We start from the raw sequence: 11,805 nt of genomic DNA, 5'->3' as shown, positions 1-11,805 counted from the left end.
GGGCTCAGGCCTTGGCCCTTGGCATTCCTCAAACACATCCAGCTTTGCTCAGCACCAGAGACACCTTTGCCCAGCTGTCATCACTGCCTCCAGTGTTCTGCTCTAACTGGAACCTAGGGACACTTTGTGACTTGTGTTCCTCAGTGGGACCCATAACAACTTCAAGAAACTTTGGAGTTTAAATTAAACTTTGATTTATTGAGAAGTTTTCTGAACACTCTCTCAGGGACTGAGTCTGATGTAAACAACAGCAAAGCCCCGAGAGTGTCATTAAAATCCTTGTGCTGTGTCTGTGCTGCTGAGCTGGGCTGGGCTCCTGGCACAGAGGCAGCTCCTTGAAAACGAAGAAGAGCTTCAAAAAGACATTTCTGCTGAGGAGCAGCTCCTCTCCCAGCCCAGCAGGGCTGGGGCACTGCCTGCAGCCACCCCAGGCACAGCACAGAGGCACAGAGAGCTTCAATCAGGCAGGACTGGGAAGGGGCTGAGAAGTGTCTGGGGCAGAATCACTGCCGGCCCTTGGCACAGGAACCTCTGGCTGAAGGACAATGCAGCTGCAGCTCCTCCAGTGATCTCCTAAAGCTGGAACATCTCAATGCCTACAGACTCTGTGAGTACAACTTTGAATATTCCTGGTGCAGGGGAGGTGAAATGCCCATGAAGCTTTGACATGCTGAGGAATGCTGGTCAGTCATAAAATATTTCCAATACAAGGATTTCATTAAAAATTAGGACATTTCCAAAGACTTTGTATTCAGTTTCCTAATATTGGAGAATGGCAGGGACCGGGGGGATTAATAATAAAAATGGATTATGAATTATTAATTATGAAATTTTAAAAGTTCACAAGACATTGGAACTGTTATTTTTGTGTTCTGTAGATTCACAGGAGATCCCTAATGTACTTTCAGCCATTCTGCCCATGGACAGCACCAGAATCCCCTCTGCTGGACCCATCAGGCTCAGTCTGAGCTGTCCTTTGTCCCACGTGCAAACAGAACCTGCCCCCAGGCAGTGCCCTGCAAACAGGCAGGGTTCTGTCAGGCCAAGGAGAGGGCACAGAGATTTGGGGTCTGTGAGTGCTGGCAGGGAGAGATCAGGCACAGGGAAACACCTGCAGGAAGAAAATCTGCAGGAAGCAGAGAGAAAATCAGGCAAGGAGAGAAAACAATACCCAGAGATGCTGTGGCAGGGAGAGTTTAGAGATGCCCACAGGACCCCCTCCAGTGCAGCCCCTCCCTCTAAACAAGTCCCCTCCCTCCTGTGTTCCAGCCAAGCCTCTGCCCTCAGGGCTGGGGCTCCAAGGCGTGCAGCCCCTCCTGTGCAGGCAGAGCTGCAGCAGAGCCGTGGGGCAGCTCTGCAGCCCCGGGCCCAGTTCCCTCTGCAGAGCACAGGGCTGGGAGCAGCTGCCCGGCCCTGGGGGCTCTGGAGGGGGCATAGCTGGCTCAGGGTGACGCTGTCCCCAGTGCCTGGCTCTGGGCAATGCTGTCAGTGCAGCCAGGGAAGGAGCTGCACTCCCTCAATCCAATGCCATCATAGGGACACCTGGAATCTCCCTTTCAGTCCAAGCTTTGAGGTTCCCTCCAGGTTCAAACCTGTCCTGTAGCATCTCTGTGTTATCTAAAAGCCCCATGGTGCGACACAGAATGTCTATGATGAGAAAATGCTGTTGGGTTGGTGAAATGAGCCCCGTCCTGGGTACAAATGTGGGGCTGAGACCTTGAGAAGGGGATGGACATTTGGTGGACTGTGGGGATCCATCTGCTCTCAGCAATGTCAGGATGGTTTTTAAAGGAAACATGGGAGGGTGATCATCCTCTGTCTGGGAAAAGTGATAGCCTAGAGAATCCTGGAACAGGACAGGGCGACAGACCTCCTTCCCTCCCACTCCACTCACCACCTTGCCTCAGAAAACTCACTGTTCTCCCTGAGGGCAGCAGAAATGCAGAGAGTTTCTGACATCCAAAAATAATCAGCAGGGGAGATGAAGAAAAGTTGTAAATAACACTAGTACATTTAAACAGACTATACCATTCCTGTTCTCTGGCAGTGGGAGGGCAGATGCTGACAGGGCTGTCTGTGTTAACAGAGATTCAAAGTGGAACACGAGGACAGATCTCTGTGCCCCTGCTATGTCTGCACATCAAGGCTGAACTATAAAAACCTCTGTGTGTAGCTGCCCTGAACCTGAAGTCCCAGTCAGGCAGCACCAGCCAGGGCTCCACACTTGGAGCTGAAGGAAAATCTGCTGGAAATTGAAAAGGGTGTGAGAGTGTTACAGGAGAAGGGCCTATGGAAATAGGCTTTGATTTTGCTGGAAGAAGTTTCTCCCAACCGGTCACTGACTTTTCTCCATGAACAGCTCCCAATGGCCAGAGAAATCAAATGTCCAACAGCAGCTCCATCAGCCACTTCCTCCTGCTGGCATTGGCAGACACGCGGCAGCTGCAGCTCCTGCACTTCTGCCTCTTGCTGGGCATCTCCCTGGCTGCCCTCCTGGGCAACGGCCTCATCATCAGCGCCGTAGCCTGTGGCCACCACCTGCACACGCCCATGTTCTTCTTCCTGCTCAACCTGGCCCTCAGTGACCTGGGCTCCATCTGCACCACTGTCCCCAAAGCCATGCACAATTCCCTCTGGGACACCAGGAACATCTCCTACTCAGGATGTGCTGCTCAGCTCTTCTTCTTTATGTTCTTTATCTCAGCAGAGCTTTCCCTCCTGACCATCATGTGCTACGACCGCTACGTGTCCATCAGCAAACCCCTGCACTACGGGACCCTCCTGGGCAGCAGAGCTTGTGCCCACATGGCAGCAGCTGCCTGGGCCAGTGCCTTTCTCTACTCACTGCTGCACACGGCCAATACATTTTCCCTGCCCCTGTGCCATGGCAATGCCCTGGACCAGTTCTTCTGTGAAATCCCCCAGATCCTCAAGCTCTCCTGCTCCAAATCCTACCTCAGGGAACTTGGGCTTCTTGCTCTAAGTGTCTGTGTAGCCTCAAGCTGCTTTGTGTTCATTGTTTTCTCCTATGTGCAGATCTTCAGGGCTGTGCTGAGGATCCCCTCTGAGCGGGGACGGCACAAAGCCTTTTCCACCTGCCTCCCTCACCTGGCTGTTGTCTCCCTGTTTCTCAGCACTGGCTTTTTTGCCTACCTGAAGCCCCCCTCCATCTCCTCCCCATCCCTTGATCTGGCCCTGTCAGTTCTGTATTCGGTGGTGCCTCCAGCCCTGAATCCCCTCATCTACAGCCTGAGAAACCAGGAGCTCAAGGCTGCAGTGTGGAGATTGGTGACTGGACTATATCAGAAACATTAAACTGCTTGCCAATTTCTGCAAATCACTTGAAATCAATGTAATCTTTCATTGTTCTTCTTGCGTATGGTGGTTGGTTTATTATTCTCATTCTTTTTATTTTTTTTAGTATTGTCCAAATGAAGTGCTACTGGTTTTGCCATTTCTCATTTCATTCCTCTCCACCTTTGCTGTGGCCCCAGACTGTGTCAATGAGGAGCTGTGCTCTCAGTGGCTCTAAAGGAAGTAAAGGATCTCCAAGCAAAGTTTTAACCAGAGTTCCCCCTCTTGTTGCCTTCTCTGGAGCTGCAGCAGCAATGTCTGTGTGGAGAGCTGGGGGCAGATCAGTGCTGGCCCAGCAGCTGTGCCCAGCAGCAGCAGCACTTGGTGTTGCCAGTGCTGCTGCCGTGGCCCTGCCCCGCTGCCCTGCTGGCCCTGGTGTTGCTGCAGGGCCTGAGTGCTCTCGGGGCCGGGCACAGCCCTGGGGGTGGCAGTGCCAGGGCTGCAGCAGGGACAGGCCATGGGCACTGCTGGGGCAGCACTGACGCCTCAGGCCAGGCCCTGGGGGCTCCAGGCTCCTTGCCCAGGCTCTCTCAAGAACACACCCAGGCCAATGCTGAGCACAGAAAAGTCCCATGAGCAGCCCCAGGCTGTTGGGGTGGGGACATGCTCGAGAAGCACAAATAAGCCCCTGGGGCCAGCAAGGGCTGGGGGGACACCAAGGAAACCACTCAGCTTTGTCCAGGCCTCTGCAGTCAGCCAGTAAGTTTGTTCCCATCAACTGGAAGTTTGCTGTCCCACTGCAGACGCTGTTGCTCAGAGCCAGGACTGCCTAGCAGCCATCCCCAAACTGCCCTGAGCATTTCCTTGGCTTCATCTTGGCTTTCTTTACTCTGTCTGGCACAAATTTCTTCTTGTTGCCCAGCCCTGTTCGCCGCCCTGCAAACATCCCATCTCCATTTGCCCTTTCCTCTCTGGCCCCACTCCCCATTGCAGTTCCTGACTTGGCACCGTGGGAACGTCCCTTGGGCAGCAGGATCATCCTACAAGTGCTGAAGGAATTGTCTGCAGGCTCCTGCAGTGCCTGGTGCTGCTCCCTTGCCAGAGGCACCCCAGGCCAGGAGGGCACATCTGGGCTGCTGTGCCTGGCTCTGGGGCTCCCTGTTCTGGGCAGTGAGGTGGAGCTGCAGAGGCTCTGCAGGACAGACAGGATGGGCTTTGGGGCTGGCAGGAGAAGCTGAGGGACCTGGGCTGCTGGAGCTTCTCAAGGGGAGGCCCAGGGCTCATCCTGAAACTGCTCCAAGGGTGGTTTCAGAGAATCCCAGAGTCAGCAAGGTGGGAAAAGACCTTGGAGATCATCAAGTCCAACCCGTGCCTTGACACTGCTTTGTCTCTCCTGAACCTCCTCTTCTCCATGACAACCCCAGCTCCCTTAGTCACTCCTCAAAGCTCTTGTGTTCCAGACCCCTCCCCAACCTTGTTGGCCTTCTCTGGAAATGCTCCAGCCCCTCCATGTCTATCCCAAATTGGGGAGCCCAGAACTGGACACAGCATTTAAGGAGCTGCTCAACCAGCGCTGAGCACAGGGGAAGAATCACTGCCCTGCTCCTGCTGTCCACACCATTCCTGAGCAAGGCCAGGAGCCATTGGCCTTCTTGCCCACCTGGGCACACTGCTGCCACATGTCCAGCCTTCTGTCCATCACTCCCTGCAGGTCCCTTTTCTGCCTGTCTGCTCTCCAGCCACTCGGTCCCCAGCCTGCAGCACTGCAGGGGTTGTTGTGGCCAAAGTGCAGGACTTGGACTTCTTAAACCTCACCTTGTTGGATTTGGGCCCTGGATCCAGCCTGTCCAGGGCCCTGTGCAGAGCCTTCCTACCCTCCAGCAGATCAGCACTCCCAGACAACTTGGTGTCACCACAGTTCCATGAGGCCCGAGAGTGTCCCAATGGTGTCCATGATTCCATGAGGCCTCCCAGTGTCACAATGTCCCTTTGGTTCCATGGGACCCCTTGGTGTCACAATCTCACCATGTCCCCCAAGTCCCTGTAGTGTCACAATGGATCCTTGGTTCCATGAGGTCTGGCAGTGCAGCAATTCTCTCCTTGGTTCCATAGTGTCACAATGGCCTCTTGGTCCCAAGGGTCACCACGGTGTCAAACATGTTTCCTTCATTCCAGGAGTCCCTGAGGAGCTGCACTGGCCCCTTGGTTCCATGGGGCCCTGTAGTGTCACAATGGCCCCATCATGACACCAGGTCCTGCTCTGTCACAAAGCTCTGCATGGTTCCACAAGGCCCTGCAGGGTCACGGTGGCCTCTTGGTTCCATGAGGCCTCAGATTTCCACAATGAATTCCTTGATGCTGCCGTGTCACAATGGAGCCCTGGCGACACAAGATCCTGCAGTATCACCAAGGACGCTTTCGTTCCACGGGGCACCACAGTGTCACAATTGTTCCCTCAGTTCCCAGAGTCCTTGCAATGCTGCAATGCCCACTTGATTCCATTGTCCCCATGCTCTCCCAAGGGTCTCCTTGGTTCCACAGTGGCACAATGGCCCCTTGGTTCCACAAGGCCCCGCAGTGTCACAGTCGCCTCTGTGGTTCCAGGAGGACCCAGACTGTCACCATGGACTCCTTGCTTCCATTCAGCCCCACAGTGTCACAATGGCCCCATGGCTCTGTGCTGCCATGCCATACACAGTGTCACCATTGTTCCCTTAGTGCCACCAGGCCCCGCAGTGTCACAATGGCCCCTTGCATCCCCAGGGTCCTGCCGTGTCACAATCATCAGAGAATCAACCAGGCTGGAAAAGACCTTGGAGAGCATCAAATCCAACCTAGGACCCAACACCACTTTTTCACCCAGACCATGGCACAGCGTGCCACATCCAGCCTTTGCTTAAACACTTCCAGGGACAGCAACTCCCTTGTTCCTGATGCATAGGAGTCCAAGGGGTTGGATGAGGAAAATGGTCAGGAGGTGGTGGGGACAAAGTACTATTGATTGTCAGCCTTAAAGAGACTTGATTTTCATATCTATTGAGACTGAATTAGAAGGTGCTGGGTGTTAATATATATTGGACATTGTTGATATCAAACTATAAACAGGAAAAAAAAACTGGATCAAACAGTTCTCTCTGGTTTTCTTTGTTTTCAGTACAGTGCATTAATTTTGAATACATTTCTAAAATAATCAATTAACCACAGAAGAATTGAAAATTTACATAATTGCCAGAGCCTTTTCTTGTTTGAGTGCTTTGAACAAATGTTTATGAGCTTTTCTCTCTGAATTCATGAACTGAAGAACTCAAGAAAGAAGAGACCTCTGGAGGATTAAAATTCATCAGCAACCTCCAAGTGGCTGAGAATCCATCCCCATCAGAGCAGCAATGAACAGAAATTGGCACAGCTTTGTGGCTGCCCCAGCTTTGGCATGGGCCCTGGGCCTGCGGCAGGAGCAGCTCTTGAGGGCCCCAGGGCCAGGGCTCTTGTGCTGCCCTGGGCAGATGGGATGGCAGCAGGGGCTGCAGAGCCCTCAGCACCTCAGCCCGAGGGGAGCAGGGCAGCCAGGGAGCCTCCTTTGGCCTTGGCCAAGCACCTTCACCCATGGCTGGGGCTGAGTCCTGTGGCAGCTGCAGCTGCTGCTGTGCCCTTGCCAGGGGCTGAGGCCGTGGGGCCAGTGCTCAGAGCAGCCTGGCCTGAGCAGAGCTGTGGGACCAGAGCCGGCAGGGCTGGGCTGGGGAGAGGCCCTTGGTGCTGCCCAGAGCTCAGGGCAGCTGGCAGAGCTTACAGGGAGCTGGGCTGGGCTCAGAGAGCCTGGCCCAGAAACCATCAGTGTCCATCTCAGCCTGGCTGAGCGTGCAGGGGCAGGACTCAGGCCAGGCTTTGTGGGGTAGGGCCAGCGCCTGTGCAAGGCATTGCAAACAGGCAAGTGGCCCAGAGAGGAGGCTGCTCTGTGCCCTTGGTGGCATGGACAGAGCAGGGAGGGGCCCCAGGACATTTGTCAGTGCCAGCCTCTGTGCCCATGCATTGGCAGCCCTGGCTGCTGAGCCAGCTTTGGCCTGGGCTGAGTTTGGCTGTGGCCCAGCTCCATCCTCCTGCCGGGTTCAGGGCCTCTTCTTGGCCATGGCTGGCCCTGGCTGCCTCTCAGCTGGCCCAGAGGCTGGCAGAACCCGGGGCAGGGCTGTCTGTTCAGCCCCAGAGGGGCCAGGGGTTCTGCAGGAGCTGGCAGAGGCTGCCCAGCAGGGAGGCCATGGGGCACAGAGCCCCAAGGCTGCTGTGGGCACCACGGCACAGGGGCCGTTCCCAGCCGCAATGCTCCTGGCCTGGGCTGGGCCTGCACAGGGGCTGGGCCACCATGGCTGGGCCAGCACAGGGCCACAAAGGGGCCACGCAGCCGCTGCCGGGGTGACAGCAAGGCCAGGCACAGACAGGGAATTGCTGAGCATGGCCTGCGCTGGCCAGGCCTGACTGTGCCAAAGGCAGAGCTCAGCTGCCCTTGGGGGCTGCAGCAACAGTCCAGAGCCCAAAGAGCCTCCATGGCTGTGCTGGAGACCAAGGCTGCAGGAGGGAAATGCAGGGTTATTGTGGGATGGGGAGGGCATTGAATTCCAGCACACACCTCAGCTCTCTGATTATCCCAGCACCATGCTGGGTCCTGTTTTACACTGGATCAGAGCAGATGTTGATGGGACAGCAGCCCTGTGAGACTGTCAGGATGGATGGGACACGATGGGATGGGACGGAGCCCTGCAGGGCTGTTTTTCTTTTGTTACAGCTTAGATCCCATCTATTGTATCTGAAAGGTGAAATCTTATCTTTAGTTTAAAAGCAAAGTTTTAAAATTGATATATATATGTGAGGATTTTGCCAAAAATTATGTCATGAAAAAGATAGAGCAAAATCAAATTATATGCCGGTGTTGGTGGGTTTTAATTGCTTCTTGTCGTGCAGATTTGCCTGTTGAACCACCAAAACCAAATGTCTGGTTGACCTTAGCTAAGGCAGCAGGCTCGGATACCATATGTTTGTCTCATTCGGAACCAGAAAAGCCTTTCTCAACCTGTCTGGTTGGTGTGCCTGTAAAAATTTGCCATTGATCTAAAAGCAATCCAACGGTGAGCCTGGTGAAATTGACAATGGGACCAGTCCTGTATTGAATTGGAACGTTTGGGCCAAAGAACTTTCCAAAGCAGTTCCTGAACCCCAAGAATTAGAAATCCTTGGTTCTTTAACAATAGATTTTTGCCTTACATTTACAGCTAATGATTAGCGAGAACGTGATCCTCCAAAGTACAATGTTACTCCCCATAATTTTGCACACAGAAACTTAGGTTTTTGGTGTAATTTTTCAAAAAGTTGGGATGTGCTTTCTGAGGCTGACCAATATCCACCACAATTGCCCAAGGGATATTGTTCATTTGTGGAGATTGGGCTTGGCAAGGCAATCCATCATCACACCTTGAGGGTGGCCCATGTAGCATTGGAATGCTCACTGTGATAGCACCTAGTGCCAAGGCAGTCATTAAGAAGAAACTAAGGGGAACAAGATCTGCTCGTCATTATAATGAAAACCATAAGAGTGATTTCATGCCTTGGTGGGCTGCAAAAAGAGTTTCAGCAGGTTTGTTTTTACCCCAACTGGCTTCAGCAGTGGCATTGAAACAATAAGATTGGATTGGATGTTGGCTGAGTAAACAAACGAATGCCACATCCACTGCAATCAGTGATATGTTGACTGATGTTAATAGTGTTAGACCTGCTACCCTTCAAAAGAGCAGCAATTGATTTTCTTTTACTGGAACATGGGCATGGTTGTGAGGAATTTGAAGGACTATGTTGTACGAACTTGTCAGGTCATTCTGAATCTATCCACAAAAGCATACAAAAGCTGAAAGATTTGACAGCTCCAATTAAAGAAGATGGTGGGTCATGGTTAGATGATCTGTTCCAAGAATGGAGCTTTGCACCTTGGCTAACAGAACTTTGTAGAATAAGTCTCTATATGTATCGGGGGTTTTGGTAGGGATACTAGTAGTCACACCTTGCATACTTTGGTGTGTGTGACAAATGATGGACAAAACTATCAAAGAAGTTTTTATCACACAAGAGAGAGAGAGGTAGGAAATGGATTCACAGAGAGTTCTCAAAATCTCACAGAGATGGTCGATGAAGGTATGGACATGGAGGAAGGTTTCGAATTAAGACCTGTGAATCGACAAGACTTTTTTGAACAATGACTTCTAACTATTGTCAGGCATAATTTATGCCCTTTGAACTGACTGGACTTCCACAGCATTAAAATTGCTGTGTTGTAATATAGCAATGCTTAGTGCAAGCGAGAAAATGCTTTAAATAGGTAATAAGCAGAAATATTATAGTAAGGCTACGAAACACAAGTAATAAACTACATAATTGTGAAGGTTTCTTTTTAGGTGAACAGGAGGGGTAATTGGGGGAATCCACAAAATTAGAGGGTTTTGGGGAAAGCTGCAAAAGGAAGGCCCCAGAGGCAGCAGAACTGTGATTAGAGCTAAGCAGAAGTCATGAGATAGGTCAGCAGAAAAATTATTTAAACTGTACAAAATCAAGGACAAATAGAACACTGATCTGTGTATTAACTCTTGTCTAAAATAACTCTCTAAAAAGCAAGGGTAGAAGCTCTTTCCCTACCTGATGGGATGCGGGCTGGCAACTGCTGCTCTGAAGATGTGCAGCTGCTCCTCTCTGGAGAGGTCATGGAAGGGTTGTGATGGTCTACGGGAACCAGAGGAACAATGAGCTCAAGCTGGCATTTAAGTTTCATGGGAACAAGCAGAATGAAAAGCTCACAGTGAAGATGAAATTTGCCTGTGCCTGGCTCCTCCGATGAAACCCCAAGAAGTCCAGATGAAGCAAACACCTTCTCCCAAGAAGCTAGGAAAACCTCAGAATTCTGAGCACCTGCACTTAGCCTGGAAGGGCCTGGGGGCAGCTCTAAATCCTCAGGTGAGGCAGCACTGAGGTCCTGGTATGAGAGCGCGGTGTAGCAGTGAGGGAAGGAAAAGGGAAGCAAAGGGAAGGCTGGGTCACTATTGGTTTTTGGGTGTGTTTCCCTTGGCAGGAACTCTACTTCTGTCAGGGAAAACAAAAGCTCCCTGAATTGTTAAAACTGAAAATCAGGGACAAAGACTCTATAACTAGTCAAAGTTACAAAGTGGTATGTTCATTACGCCGGCAGCCGGCACAGGGGTGGGTCATTCCCGAAATGCGTGACCGCTGGCCGGGCTCGGCACAGCGCATCAGGATCCAGCAGGACAGGGAAGGGCAAGGCAGGCAGGGAAGGGCAGGGCAGGGCACTGGGAGCAGTGACAGGCTCTGTTCCCACGCTGCATCCCATGCCTGGGTCACCATCGAGGACAGAGTGGAAGGACATTGCTCTGTCTTGGCTGGGGAAAGGATGAAAAGGGGGAGTTAGAAAACATTAATTGGGACTCCTTTTCAGCAGACTAGCTGGTTTTATCTCACCATGTCTGCCTGTCTTTGGCAGATATACAGATATCAACTTCAGTGAAAAAAATTACTTCATTGCAACCCTCTGCAACAACTCATTGTACACAAATATTGAAGTTACTGAATTGAAGTTTAAAAAATTTATTACATATTACTACAACCGTACAGCCCATATACAAATACAGAAACATCAATATCCCTCTCTAAAGAATCTCAGATCCAGAACTAAATAAATAGAATTTTAGAACTATACAACTCCATACATAATAAATAGAAGTAAATACATATATAGATATAACAATATAGATGTAAACACACATTACATATTTCATGACATATAACATGACAATATAATACCAACATAACAAACCTGTCTATAAATACACAAATATCAATGGACCAATCAAAAAATCCATACATCCCCAGCAATAGAAATGCATAGTTACAGAGCTGTACAAGTATGTAAACAGATGAATATACACGCATCAATATAACAATATACACACATACTATCCCTATACAAGTATCAGTCAGTGTATGTAAATATCCCTATACTTGTAACCATCCAAATCCAACTACACATCCATAAACAGCGCTAGATCAGGAGGGATTGCAGCCGCCAATGTTCCCAGGCTCTTGCTCGGTCTCCTCCTCCCGAGCAGAGCAGCTCTCCTGGACAGGGACAGCAGATGGGACATCTGGCAAGCACAGGGAACACTGAGTGAGTGTGGGGACGTTTCCCTTGGCAGCAGCTGCGCTTCCATCAGGGCAGAGGAAATGCCAGAGCCTCCCCAGGAGGGTCAGAAGGAAAAGCAGCCGAGCGGGCCAGGCTGTGGTGAGCCGTTCACTTCTTTCTGGCACCCCAGTTGCTCTGAGGGAACTCCCTCATGTCAGGTTATTGAACCACCTCTGCACCTATCAAGACTGTGGCCCCCAAATCAATCAGCATTTATGTCTCCAGCTGCTTGCACCAATGACAGGGAATATCCTCTAACAGTGCTGGGGCACAAAGTTACCTTGCAC

This window comes from Melospiza melodia, unplaced genomic scaffold (genome assembly GCF_035770615.1).
Source record: "Melospiza melodia melodia isolate bMelMel2 unplaced genomic scaffold, bMelMel2.pri scaffold_88, whole genome shotgun sequence".
Lineage (NCBI taxonomy): Eukaryota > Metazoa > Chordata > Aves > Passeriformes > Passerellidae > Melospiza > Melospiza melodia.
This window is presented reverse-complemented; position numbering follows the sequence as displayed.